The sequence below is a fragment of the Sorex fumeus genome, unplaced genomic scaffold, assembly GCF_029834395.1.
Source record: "Sorex fumeus unplaced genomic scaffold, SorFum_2.1 ptg000146l, whole genome shotgun sequence".
NCBI classification, from domain to species: Eukaryota; Metazoa; Chordata; class Mammalia; order Eulipotyphla; family Soricidae; genus Sorex; species Sorex fumeus.
The window spans coordinates 2,995,611-3,011,268 of record NW_026606203.1 but is presented as its reverse complement, the minus strand read 5'-3'; the positions used below and the strand labels follow the sequence as shown (position 1 = coordinate 3,011,268).

At 36.4% G+C, this 15,658-nt stretch overlaps 1 pseudogene; it reads left to right on the top strand.

Moving 5' to 3' along the window:
- Positions 1-2,307: 2,307 nt before the first annotated feature.
- On the top strand, positions 2,308-2,401 carry LOC130016149 (uncharacterized; annotated as a pseudogene).
- Positions 2,402-15,658: the final 13,257 nt, after the last annotated feature.

Here is a 15,658-nt window from a genome sequence, read left to right as displayed (position 1 = left end):
TAAAAATTCATTTTGGCACTTCTGATCAATGTAGTACTGGAAGTACTTGGAATAGAAAATAGATAAGAAAAAGATATTTAGGGTTTTTCATGTATGAAAGGTAGAAATAATCTCTCACTATTCACAGAAGGTATCATACTATATTTAGAGAATACTAAAATCTCTACGAAAAAACTCCTAGAGGCAATAGACTTTTATAGTAAAATTGCAGGCTATAAACTCAATACCCAAAAGTCTATGGCTTATTTATATGCAAATAATGAGAGAGAAGAAAGTGACATGAAAAAGCAATCCCACTCACAATCGTGCCTCAGAAAATCAAGAACCTTGGAATCAGCTTAACTAAGGAGGTAAAGGACCTATACAATAAGAAATTAAAAAATGACACGAGGAAATGGAAACATATCTCCTGCTTATGGAATGGGAGAATTAACATTGTCAAAATGGCAATTCTCCAAGAAGCATTGTAAAAATTCAACTTGATCCCTATAAAGATACCCATGACATTCTTCAAAGAAATTGATCAAGCACTCCTGAAATTCACATGGAACAACAAACGCACACGAATAGCTAAAGCAATTCTTGGGGAAAAGACGATGGAGGCATCACCTTCCCCAACCTCAAACTCTACTACAAACGATAATAATGAGAACAGCATGGGACTGAAACAAAGGCTCAGCTGCAGACCAATGGAAAAGGATTGAATATACTGACACACACCCTCAAATATATAATCATCTAATCTTTGATAAGGGAGCAAGAAATGTGAAGTGGTTCAAGAGAGTCCTTCTAAACAAACGGTGCAGAAAAAACTGGACAGCTATATGCAAAAAAAAAAAAAATGGCTCAAACCTCTACCTAACACCATGCACAAAAGTCAGATAAAAATAGGTCAAAGTCATCAACATCACACCAGAATCCCTCAGGTACAGTGATGACAAGGTCGGCAAATCCCTCCACGACATTGAAGCTAAAGGTATCTTCAAATATAACATGCAACTTGCCAAGCAACTGGAAACAGAGATAAACAAAGGGAACTATCTTAAATTAAGCAGCTTCTGTACCTCAAAAGAAACAGTGACCAGAAACAAAGACTCCGCCATGCGGGCAAGATACTCGCAGAAGCCTACCAGGTTCTCTGAGAGTGAGAACTGGACAATCAGAGTTACTCTCTTCTAAATAAGATCCAGTCTCTGGATGTTGGCTATTGATGGCATTATATGGATCCAGGGGTAGATCGTGGTTTTAACACTTAATTACTAGAAGATGGAGGATCTGGAAGGAGGGGGCACAGTCTTGATCTGAGCAGCCATGGAGATCTCATCCCCCGGTCCCGCACATTTGGGTTCCTCTTCCAGTTCCTTCATGCATGAGGCTCCTTCAAGCTTGGGAAGAGTGGTCTTAAGCGTACCTATGGCTGGTTGCAGAGGTCTTCAGCTGCCGGGTCTATGCTCAGGGCGGTGAGGGAATCTCACCCCGCCATCTCCAAGGGGCCCCAGTGAGGAAAGCCAGGTGCGAGGTCAGGAGACTGTTGTTTTAGACATATTTGGAATTAATTTTAGATCGAAAAGTACGCATCATTGAAAATACTTATGTGCTTAGTAATAAATTACTACAAACTTGTTCAATCACGTCAGAGACCCCACTCTGCTCAGAGAACTAGATTTTAATTACAGATCCGTTTTGCCCATGTGTCATGACTGAGAATCTCTATCAGTAGATATGAAACTCACTATACACAAAGATGCACACAGGTTACTATGAGTCATCTATGTTGTTAATGTGAGTTGGCCATTAAACTTCACTGAGACCCTTTGTTCTGTCCTTTATAGGAGCCATATGAGTCTCACCTTCCGTTCAAGTTGAACTTGTAATAAGGTGGAATGAAATCATCAATATGCTTCTCAGCTCATCCTTCAGGAAAAAAATCCTACATACATTCAAGGTGGTCAAAGTGCAGACAACACCATCCACCTTTTCTTGGAGAAGTACACGGGACTGAGGTGAAAACAACAAAAGGCTCTAGTTTAATGGTCTTAATTAAGGTTTCAGGGAACGACATTAAACAACCTCATATACCATCTTCCAAAAGAATTATTTTGTAAAACTGATGCCTAGGGTATGGTAAAAGATAATATGGTAAAAACCATATTTTTCTTTCTGGGACATTAAATTTCTAAATCTATTTATTCATGCTGCTTTGAAATACATTCCTTGATTAGGAATCATTGTCTGCCATAGGAGTGAGGAAGGACAACACTCAAAGTAATAAGAAGAGAAAAATATGGAAAAATTAACTCCTACTAAGTTTAACACATATACTAAAATTGAAATGATAAAATGATGAGCATGGTCCTTGCACAGAGATGATATGCAAACTTGTAAAGCATTCCATATTTTTGTTGCAAGAAGAATGAACAGGTCTACTTTAAGCTAAGACAATCCCCACAAGTACAAAAATTCTACATAAAGAGAGCACAAATCCACACCACAACAATCTCTCTCAATGTCAATGGACTAAATGTGCCAATTCAGAGGCACAGAATGGGAAGATGAATTAGAAAACTGAAACCAACATTCATTCTGCTGCCTGCAAGAAACACGTCTGAACAATCAAAGCACCCATGGGCTAAAAGTAAAAGTCTGGGAAACAAGTTTTCAAGAAAATATCACCTCCACAAAGCTGGAGTGGCGATACTAGTATCAGACCACATGGACTTTAGGCTAAAGATTATCAGAGACAGTGAAGGTCATTTCTTAATGATCATGGGATATGTACATCAGAAAGAACTCACCCTCCTCAATGTATATAATCCTAATGACAGACCAGGAAAATACTTAAAAACAACTTCTAATTGACTTATAGAAAAACATTGATAGCAACACAATACTAGAAGGAGATTTCAACACTTCTTTGACACTTCTCCATAGATCAAACAGACTGAAGCTCAGCAAGGAAATATTTTCTTTAAGGGGAGTAATGAACAACCATTGGCTTAGGGAAGAAATCAAAGAGGAAATAAAAAATTTCCAGAAACAAATGAGAATGAGGACACGAGCTACCATAACTTGTGGGACACAGCAAAAGCAGTGTTAAGAGGAAAGATTATAGATCTGCCAGAATTCATTAGGAAGAAAGAAAGGACCTACATGAATAAATTAGAGGTCAAGATTTTGTAAAATGACCAACAAAAGTAGTCCAAAATAGGCTGGAGGAAGGAAATAATAAAACTTGTACCAGACATCAATGAGCTACAATCCCAAAATACAATCCAAAAGACCAATAAAAGCAAAAGCTGGTTCTTTGAGAAAATAAATAAGATCAATAAACCATGAGAAGCCTCTCAAAAAAACAAAGAGAAAGAATTCTAATAAATCAAATCAGAAATGCAAAGGGGGTTATCCTAATAGAAACTACAGAAATACATAGGATCATCAGAGATTATATTGAGATTCTTTGCAGCAGGAAATGAGAGAATTTTGAATAAATTGATAAATTATTGGATTCCAATTACCTCCCAAGGCTGAACCAAGAAGATTTAGAATACTTGAACCTATCACTAACAAGGAAATTGAAATGATGGTCAAAAGTATCCCTGCAAACAGAATCCATGGCCCAGATGGATTCAATAGTGAACTATTTCAAACCTTTAAAGAGGAACTGCTTCCAACATTTTTAAGATTTTCCAGGAATTGAAGAAACAGAAATACTCCCAAATAGTTTCTATGAGGCAAAGATCACTCTAATACTCAAATCGATAGAGACACCACAAAAAAAGACAATTACAGACCTATTTCCTTGATGAATACAGATACAAAGATTTTCAAGAAAATACCTGCAAAGAGAATCCAGAAACTCAACAAAAGATCACACACTATGACCAAATAGGTTTAGCTTGGGGATGCAAGGATGGCTTAACATTCTCTAGTCAATCAACAGAATACACCATCTCAATAAAATAAAGATAAAAGTCATATGATCATATCAATAGATGTAGATAAAGCATTTGATAAGATCCAGCACCCATTCATGATGAAAAACTCTCAACAAAATTGGATTTGAAAGTACTTTCCTCAATCTAGTCAAAGCAAATTACCACAAACCCATGGCAAGCATTATTCTCAAGGGGGAAAAACCAAAGACTTGGAGCAGAAATCAATGAACTAGAATCCCAGAATACAATCAGGCACAAAACAAGTTACCCACTCTCACACCTCCTATTCACCATAGTACTTAAAGTACTTGCCATATGATTTCGGTAAAAAAAAAAAAAAGCTCCTGGGAACAATAGATTTGTTTAGTAAAGTAGCATATTACAAAATCAATATCTGGTACTACATGGCTTTCCCATATATTAATAATGAAAGAGAAAAAAGAGATAGAGAAAAACAATCCCATTCACAATAATACCTCAGAAAATAGAGTATAATAGAATCAACTAAAAAGGTTAAGGAACTATACCAAAAAAAAAATAAACCTACAAAACACTACTTCACGAAATAAGAGAGTATATGAGGAAATGGAATCACATCCCATGCCCATGGATTGAGAGGTTTAACACTGTCAAAATGGCAATCCACCCCAAAGCTCTATAAAGATTTAATGCACTTTCTATAAGGATACCCATAACATTTTTCAAAGAAATAGATTAATCACTCTTAAACTCATACAAAACCATAAACTCCCATGAAGAGCTAAAGCAATCTTTGGTAAAAAGAAGAAGGGAACACCTTCCCCAACTTCAAACCCTACTACAAAGTTTTAGTAATCAAAATACCATGATATTCAGATAAAGACAGGTCTCAGATCAATGGAATATAGTCAAATATCCTGACGCTGGCCCTCAGATTATTATTACCTAATCTTTCTTAAAGGCTCAAGAAATATGAAGTTGAGCTAGGAAGTCTCTTCAGCAACTGGTGCTGGGAAAACTGGACAGCAATATGCAAAAAAAATGAACTCAGACCTCTTTATAGTGCCAGGCACAAAGTCAGATCAAATGTATTAAAGACCTCACTATCATACCTGAATTCTTAAGATATATGGAGAAAAATGTGGGAAGATCCCTTCATGACATTAAAGCTAAGGGAAACTTCTAGAATGAAACACCACTGACCAAGGAAGAGGAAGTGAAGATAAACAAATGAGACTAGATTAAACTAAGAAGTTTCTGCAACTCAGAAAAAATGGTGACCATGATCGAAAGACAGCCCACATAATGTGGAAAAATTATTTATTCAATACCCATACAATTAACCTCAAAATTCTGACTCCTGTATCATTAAGAACACTAAATAGTTCCTGTGAATTTTATTCTTCTTCACATATATTTACTCTAAAATATTTTAGATACACTTTTAAACCACAGGTAAAAAGGAAAAATTATAAGTTTTTTTAAAAATAAAAAATAACCCCTATACATAGCCAGGTGCGACCCAAAAAACAAAAAAGCAAGCAAGCAAGCAAGCAAGAAAAAATTTAAAAATTAAAAAATAATGCCGTTTGCAATGCTAACGATCAATCCCAGATCATCATTCTTTGCGTTTTTGGGTCACACGTGGCGATGCACAGTGGTTACTCCTGGCTCTGCACTCAGGAATTACTCCTCACGGTGCTTGGGGGGACCATACAGGATGCTGGGAATCTAACCTGGGTATGCCGTGTGCAAGGCAAATGCCCTACCTGCTGTACTATAGCTCCAGCTCCCCCCCCTCCCTGTGATTCATCATCTTGAGGGCCTCAGATTTTTACCTTCCATTTGGAAACTTCATCTTTACATTGACACAGTAAATTGAAACCACAGAACCATTGAACGGCATGTTATAATGGTAGCAGCCATGAGCAAACATTGATAACCCATTAGTTGGCATGAATGACTTCTGTCTCAGAGGCTTCACTTCTGAGGATACCGGTCACTATCTCCTTTCTGTTACATATCCCAGGATCAGAACCTACATCAGGCCATCAGTAGAAATTGTCCACCCGAAAGCTAGCCTTCCACTGGGATCAGAATCCTTGATCCATCTAACTTGAAATTTTTCATTCATGACTTGTTGACCTTGTTTCAGGTGGATGCATCCAGAGCATAAACTCAGCTTCCCGTTGTTTCCACAGGAAACCCAAATACCTAAGAATGTTATCATTTCTGACGCCACTCTTAAATATTTTTTTGGAATCCCACGGTAAGATACTATCATTCGTGTTATAATATTACTGTTATCTATAGTTCGGTCTCCCCAAAGAACTCTCTACCCTCCTCACTCCAAGTGCAGACTCCAGTGTATCATGATCCTGAACGTACTTATAATAGTTTCACTCAGGTTCTCCCCTAAAGTGTACAAGTTAAGTTCATACCAATCCAAGTTCTTATTCCTAAACTACCAGAGTGGGCTTGTTCCTCAAGCTTGTGTTCTCCCTTGAAGAAATACCGTGCTTCCTTTCTCTATGTCTCTCTTTGCTTGTTTTGTTAAATGACTGTTCTCGCTTGAACATATATTCCATTCCACCCTACAACTGTTTCACAATTTTCTAAGAGTTTTTCAATAAAATATATTTTGTTTCACTAAACTAAAACTTTGAAAACACCAGAGCATTGTTAAAACCAGTATTTGTATCTTTTAAACCACAAATTTTGAAAATGAAAGGTGGTAAAGCAATGGAATACTACTCAGTTGTATGAAGTGAAATCTTCTTATTATTTGTATATAAAATGTATAACATGAGGAAATTATGTTTAGTGACAAAAACCAGGCAGAGAAAGATAGGCATCCTACAAGTTCATGCCTATGTGGCATATGGAGAAAACAAATTAAAAGAATAAAATGAGACAGACAAACGTCTAAAACATTATTTATATTCTATGATTTATAATTCAATTAACAATGGTTTCTCATACACATAATTCCAACAAGACACTCCTCATTCTCTCAAAGAACAAACCCTCCCTCTCCCCCAATCCCCCAGAATCCCTCCCTCCTAATCCCCTGACCCAATTGTGTGGATCAGTTCTCCCCTTACATTGCTCTTGAACATTTGTTGCTACCTTGCTGTGTGTCTTTTCATCCCACATATGAGAAAAATCTCTCTGTATCTGTTCCTTTCCTTAAGGCTAACTTTACATGCATGATATCCTCTAGTTTCATCCAATGTTGAAAATTACATAATTTTGATCTTTTCAAAGCAATAAAAACAAACTTTAGAACTATGAGACTATTTAGTTACCAGATCGAAAAGTATAATCAAAGTGGGAAAACTAAACAATGGTGAATGACAGAGTAGGCCTTTCAGTAGTGAGTGTAATGTGATACATGCAAGTAGATTCTGCATAATCCTAAAATTTATGAAATTCTATAATGTAATTCTATAAGGTAATTTTAAATAATCAAAAAAGTATTTAAATAATTTACATTTATCTATGATTATGACGTATCTTTTGTGTCAAACTATCAGAAATAAAAAGAATGTGAGATAGAGATATGGTGTATCACTATACTTTTAAACAAGAGAAGCGCTAAAAATTTCTGTGTCTTGATGAACTCTCATATAAATTGACTCCAAAATCAAATTAATATACTCAAGGAAAAATAAAAGTCAACCAATTTAATCTTTTGCCTTCACTCAGGTTCCCATCTGCTGATCTCTGGCAGACGAAACAATTTTTATTTTATTTTATTTTTTTAAAATTTTTATTAGTGAAACACCATGATGTACAGTTGTACATTTACAAATTTTTGTGCTTGGGTTTTGATTATACAATGATCAAATGCCCATTCTTCCGCCAGTGCCCATTTTCCACCACCATGTATTCCAGTATCCCTCCCACACCAATCCCCCCCCCCCATCCCACCCTGCCTCTGTGGCAGGGCATTCCCTTTTTTTTCTCTCTCTCTTTTTGGGTGTTGTGGTCTGCAAAAGAGGCATTAAATTGCAATCATGTTCAGTCCATAGTCAGAATTTTTATTTTCAAAGTATTTCTTGGCAGAGGTTTGGCATTCTTTGCTAGCAACCAACTCATTTTCTTCTGCATTTTTTTTTCTAGAAATATATACTTATACTAAGACTGATTAGTTATGGCACCAAATTGACAAATGTCCCTGTTTTTACTTCAGTTCTATTTCCTAATTATCACAAATTATTAGCAGTGGATAGAAAATAACTAGCCCAAAATTCGTGGGGGAAATGGAAATGTTTATGCTTTCCATAGTTTGGAAAATCCCTGTCACTAGTATAGTGACATACATCTAAATTTGTAAACAAAATGATTAAGAAGAGGTAAACCATGACTGCCACTTCAAGGAAGAATGGGCCTTCAGCAAATATCCTTGGTTTCAGAAGGATGGCTCTGACTTGGATTGGGGGCAAACATGAGAGCTGTGAGCTACCTGCAGTTAACACATGCTCTGAGGCTATGTGGTGACACTGCTGAGAAATGTCGAGAGCCCTGATTAGGTAGGGTCATGGGGGAGAATGGAATGATGACAAGAAAACAGAGAAACAGGACAAGATCATAGATTCCTTTGAATAAAAGTTTTCATCTCTAATGTATTAATCTGTGAAAAAGAGAACCAACTTCTTATCATTCTTCCTGGCAATATATTATCCTTACATAATGCTTCAGGAAAAAAACGCTTCCCTTGTTAGTAATTATAGCCTGAATATCTGTGAGGTCTTTGAACTCTTTCTATATATACAGTGCTGATGACTGAAACCAATCTCACTATTCAAGTATCTAAACTGCAATGTTCAGACCATTTAGCTCTCTAAACTCTGATGGCTCCAAATCTTCTAAGATCAGCTTTCATCTCTTCCATGATATCCAGGCTTCTCTTCTGAACTGTCAACTCTCCCTTTCTTTCTCCCTCTCTCTACCAACTATGGTCTCCCTGCCAAAATTTGCCAAGACAAGCCTTCTTGAAATATAGACATAAGTTGCCTTCTCCTTTTTTTTAAATTTAGGCAATTTTGATTTTCAAAGTCATTTATATTGGAGATTTGTCATACAATATTCCAATTCTAATCACACCACCAGTGTCTGCATCCCTCCACCAACAAATTACCCATTTTTCCCTGCATTCCCACCGATTTCCTTGACAAACACATTTTGAAGTTTTACTATTGTACTTTGGGTTGATACATACAGTAGTGTTGGCATTGGTGGTTAAGACATAAACCTCAACTTTTTCATGCTGGCCTTACTGGATCAATGCCCACTGACACCATGTAGGGGAAATATATGAGAACAAATCATTTAGCTCCAAATTTTTCTAATAATCTTTAAACAGTTCTGATCGAAAAGAAAATAGTGAGAACTGGAGGAGACAACCCCTTGTCAGCCTGCAAAGTCTTTTCATTTTTCCACATTACAAAAGAAGAAATCAGTGAAGGAGGTCTGTCATCACGCAACTTAGGTGACCCTGCTGAGATGTGTTCAACAGGGTGTTTTGTGCTCTTCTCTCCTTCCACCAGAAGTCCCAACCCTATGATTTTTGTCTCTTCAGTCCGTATAAAATGAAAAAGTTTTACCACACAGACATCCATGCAATGAGCCCAGCCAAGGTGATAAAAATGAATTTCAGCACATTCATAGGTTATTCAAGGTGGTAGAATCTAAATATCATATTTTTGTATTGAATATACAGGAGACACATATTACAAAACTTTTCATGATTCAGTTTCAATCATAGGATATTTTAACACCTAACCTCCACTAGTATACATTTCCATTGCTAATGTCCCCAGTTTCTCTCCCACCACTCCCTCTTCCAACCCCAAACCCACCTGACAGCCTGCTGTCTCTACACTATGGCAGGCACCTCTCTCTCTCTCTCTCTCTCTCTCTCACATACTTTGGGCATTATGGATTGTAATACAGAGAGGGAGAAGTTCTCACGTTTATTCCTTTACCTACTTTCAGGACTCAGTTCTCACCCAGAGTAATCACTTCCAACTATCATTGTCATAGCGGTCCCTTCTTCGGCTACATGCAAAAATATAGGCTCAGAACTCTGCCTAACACCATGTACAAAAGTAAGATCAAAATGGATTAAAGACCTCAACATCAGACCAGAAACCATAAGGTACATTGAAGATAAAGTTGGCAAAACCCTCCATGACATTGAAGCTAATGGTATCTTCCAAGATGCCACGCCACTGGCCGAGCAAGTGAAAACAGAGATAGATAAATGGGACTATCTTAAACTAAGAAGCTTCTGCACCTCCAAAGAAACAGTGACCAAAATACAAAGACAGTCTACAGAATGGGAAAGGATATTCACCGAATACACATCTGAGAAAGGGTTGATATCCAGGATATACAAAATACTGGTTAAACTCCACAAGAAGAAAACATAGCGGTCCGTTCTTTATTCCAAATGCTCGCCTTCAGCACTTGTGGCAAGCGTCCAACCATTGACCATTTCTCCTGGCCGGTGTTTCTGCTATCCTTGGGTATTAGTCTCACATTCTGGTTTTTTATATCCAAAAAATGGGGTAGTCCAATCAGTATACCCCTTTCCTTCTGACTGATTTCATTGAGCATGATATTCTTCCCTGTACATCCATTTGTAAGCCAATTTCATCATGTCAGTTTCCTGCCAAATGCGTAGTATTCAATTGTGTAGGTATACCATAGTTTCTTCTGGCTATTGTGAATGGTACTGCAGATGGTATTTCTGTTGTAAATATCTTGTTTAATGTAAATTACATAGGAAAATACTTCCCACGTTCCAAACATACAGAATCCACTCACTAACAGAGCTTTTTTTAATTTTTTAAAAAAATATAATTTATTATGATGCTTTCTAAAAAAGGGAAGCTATTAACAAAAATTCAGGGAAAACATATTCTATAAAAGTGAAAAAATATAACCTTAAGAAAGGACAACAGGTACATGTTCTTGCTCCTCAAAAATCCATGTGTTTCTTGATATATTGTCAAAATCTTTCGATAGCCTTAAAATTCTTCAACTTAATTTCTAAACACTATTTAAAGTTATATTAATTTAATAGGTGTAATCAGCTTTATAGAATATTTATTTGATTCTTTCATATTTTACATAAACAACGTTTGAATTAACCAGAGCACTGTAGCACTGTCCTCCCATTGTTCACTGATTTGCTCGACCAGGCACCAGAAATGTCCCTATGGTGAGACTTGTTGTTACTGTTCTTGGCATGTCGAATACTTCACAGGTAGCTTGCCAGGCTTTGCCATGAGGGAGGGTTACTCTCAGTAGCTTGCTGGGCTCTCTGAGAGGAGGAGAGCAATCGAACCCAGGTTGGCCATGTGTAAGGCAAACGTCTTACTCACTGTGCTATGGCTCCAGCCTATATATATATTTATACATATATATGTGTATTTACAGACACATACATATTGATATATTCCTCTTACACGGCTCTTAAGCTCCAACTCATATTTTTTCCTCCTCCAATTCTTTACTACTTCTCTCCCCATACTTGGGGCTCAACTAATTTTCCGAGTCCCCTCAGATGCATTTCTGAGGCCATGATAAAGGAACGCATAACACATACATGCAAGGAAGGCACAAAGCATATGTAGATAAATTTCATATGGACATATAATTGTGATGACAAGTTTACAAACTGTATTCGCTTCAAGTACAGAGTTCCTGATCTCTGGAACTGTGTATTGATACTCCATGCACCGTCAAATATCCAGCTACTGTCCACAACTAACTAACAACAATCCCCTACCCATTTCAGTCATTTACTTCCCCTCCTATAAGGACGATTTTGATGTCAGAGTGTAAAGGTTTTATTTTACTTTTGTTTTATTAGTCCATAAGCTCAGGTGGTGGATTACTCAAATGTCTTTATTTGAGCTCCAAAGTATGTCTAAAATATAATGTAATCAATGAGGAAAAACACTTTGTATGTGAGAGAAAGTAAGCCAATGTCTAAAATCACACAGCAAATGTCAAAGTCAAGCTAAAATGAGGCTTATAAAATTCTACTTGAATACTTACCTTCATTACTCCGTGCTGTTTTTACTTGACTGCTAAGTTTATGGATGATAAATCTAATGAAAAGCTTTGAAAAGTATTATTCCTTACCTGACATGGTCAGAGAAGAGGAAATACCGATGAAAGGTAGACGAGAAGAGGAGATGGTAGGAGAGTACGTCTGAACACTGAAGAGGCTTAAGACCACAAGTGTTCAGTACAAATGAGTGCTCACACGTGATTGGTCATTGGTCACTCGTCACTTGCCATAATGTTTCAAATTTGTTTACAAACTACTACATGGGACCCCCAAGATTCTACCAGTTGGAGGTTTGTTTGGTGGGAGAATGATGTCATAAAGTAGGCAGTTGAAAGTTAGAGCCTAGCCAATCAGGAGGTCAGAATCCCAAGAAGACCACCGGATTGGATAGAGAGCACGGTAGAATGAAGCAGGCTACGGAGATGGAATCCTACAAGACAGTTATAAGAGGTTCATCTTCGTCAGACTCTTGTGTTAGAAAAATATTCTCATTATACTCAAGAGCTTACATATTTCATTAACAAATCAAAAAAATTACTAAATAATCGTTTATATTGCACTGTTAAAGAAACAACATTTGGTATTACTAGTATATTTTAGATAACTTTTACAGCACAGCAGGTAGGGCATTTGCCTTGCAGGAGGCCAACCCTGATTCCGATTCCTCTGCCCGGCAAACTACCCAGTGTATCTCATCCACATAGCAAAAGCCTGGCAAGCTCCCCATGACCTATTCGATAGGCCAAAACCAGTGTCAACATGTCTCACAATTTGGTTTAAGATGTTACTGGTTCCCGCTCGAGCAAATGGATGAACCGCGGGAGGACAGTGCTACAGTGCTATGATTGAAAAAAATTGTGGTTTCTTTCAATATGACAACACTTACTAGGATAAGTTGTAGATGAATCGCGATGTGTTAAAATAAATAAAATGAGAAGAAATAGTAAATGCACAGGTATCTTATTTGTACAAAACTAACAGTTGTTCTCAATTTAAAACTGTAGAAAATAAAGAAAAACATATGCTCATTGGTGCAAAATTTTACAATCTGAAAGAAAAGGACAAAAACCAAATTAAGTGATCAAAAAACAAGCAACACCAACAAATAGTGGCAATTAATATGATAGGCCAAGGATGAAAGGTTTTAAAAAATTAGTGCTGTGAAATAAATCAGTATTTTTCTATTAAATTTGAATAGAAAAAATAAGCATAAAACATGATCATATAATGTCTATTGAAAGAAGTGTAAATGATTAGTAAACACAAGAGCAATTTTCTTTTTTTTGAATTTTTGTTTTGTTTTGTTTTGTTTTATTAGTGAAACACCATGAGGTACAGTTGTAGACTTACAAGTTGTTGCACTTGGTTTTGAATTATACAGTGATCGAGTACCCATTCCACCACCAGTGACCAATCTCCACTCCCACCAATCCAAGTATCCCTCCTACTCCCCATCCCCCATCTCACCTGCCTCTTTGGTAGGGCACTACCTTTTGTTCTATCTCTCCTTTTGGGTGCTATGGTCTGCAGAAGGGACATTGGGTGGCAATCCTGTTTGGTCCTTAGACAACTTTCAGCAGGCATCTCCCATCCTGGGCAGATCTTCCCAGCACCCTTTATTGGGTGCTCCCTTCTCTATCTGCGCTGCCTTTACCCCTAGACAGTGCAGCTGACCTCTAAGCCATGGAGTGAACAACCTGGTATTTATCATAGCTGTTCTTGTGTGTTAATTTCTTATTTTGTTCCTTTATGTTACCCAGATGAATGCAATCTTTCTATATCTGTTCCTCTCTTTCTGACTCATTCCCCATAGCATAATATTTTCCATGTAGTACCACACAAGAGCAATTTTCAAGCTCACTAGTAGACAAAGAGCACAAATTAAAAAGAGAAATTAAAATTTCCCCCCAAATAACAAATATTGAAAAATCAGGTGCTATCTTTCCCTAGCAAAGATGCTAGAAAATAGATCTTTTCAAGTTATTTTATTGAGAGTTAAATCTGTATAATATTTAGGCAATATATATCTTAAAGCAGTTTAATGTTCATTAAGTCACTGTCACTGTCACTGTCCTCCCGTTGTTCATCGAATTTCTGGAGAGGGTCCAGTTAGGTATCGAGTGTGAGACTTTGTTGTAAGTTAGCTTTTGTGTGTGTATATGGAAATTCAGGGATCAAACCCAAAACCTCCCAAATGTGAGGCAAATATTTTACCACCGAGCTATTTTTCCAACCACAGTTAATGATTTTGCTTTTGCTTCTATAGTGCGAAGAATAGAAACCAAAATTTCATACATGAAAGCCAAGTTCTTTTGTCCTGAGCTACATATCGGGTCATAAGTAAGTTAGTTTTTAAGAATTGATATTAAGGAAACAATTAGAAAAGTAGACAAATAGATATAAATGTTCACATCAATGTCATCTTAGCTGGAAAACATTACAATTATAAAATCTCAATAAACATTTTATAGTAACAGAAATTGTCTATTTAAAAATCATACTTGTATATAGACTAATATAAATGCATAATTGAAAGACTCCAAAGAAATGTATGTCCATTTTAATTGTATGCTTATTGTGGTTCTATTTTCTTCTTAATATAGTTATCCCATTAGCAATACAAATTTGGACTGCTATATTATATTTTTCAATAATTATATTTCGAGAATTTTTGGACGTTGATATGTATGTGAAATAATTAAAGATGATCAATATATCCTAGAAATATAAAAAAAATCTAAGAAAAAGTATGCCATGCATGCATGTATAAAATATATGCAGATAATTGATTTGATTGGACCCCAGACTTAATATAGGGGTTAAAGCACTTACCATGCATACAGTCAACCCAAATTAATGGTTGGCACTACCAGGAATAAACCGTGAGCACAGATTCTGAAGTCCCATTTACCACATACTATGGCCCAAATACCCCACAAAAATAGAAATATAAATTATCACTTAATAAAATCAAATACAGATGTATTATATAGTCTATTATAAAATCGATTAAAGTTTTGAAGTATTCCAAAATTTACAGATGGACAGGCCACAAATAGCACTAGTTGCAGACAATGGAATTAAATACAATTAGAAAACCATGTTCTTGGTTAATAGCAGACTATCTATTAAATTTGGGGGTTTTCAAACATTATAGAGGAGTTAGCATAGTTAAGCTCTATGTTACTCAAGAATCAGTTATGTGTTTTTCTTTTCTATTCTTCCCTTTATGTGGGGAGTGCAGTGCACCCAGATGTGCTCCGGGCTCCCTTCTGACTCTGTATCCAGAGATCACCCCTGGCAGGCTCAGGGTTCTGGGGATTGAATTCAGGTTAGCTGCATACAAGGTAAACACCCTCTACATGCTGCACTAGCTCTTTGGCCTATATGTTTCTTTTAGAAAATTACATGTGAATAAAACATTTTAATAATTAAAAATCACTTCTAATAAAACATTTAATTAAAAAGTTTAATGCAGGCAAATACTGTTTTAATCATTAAAGTCAATTTAAAAATTAGAATACTATTTGGTAAAGCATAGAAACATAGCAAAAAATAGATGATATATCTTTTTTGAAAGTTGGTAACTGGAACACATTGTCCTTTTCCTTTTCAAGGATAAGATGAATCCATAGCGTAGATTTGTTCACAAAAA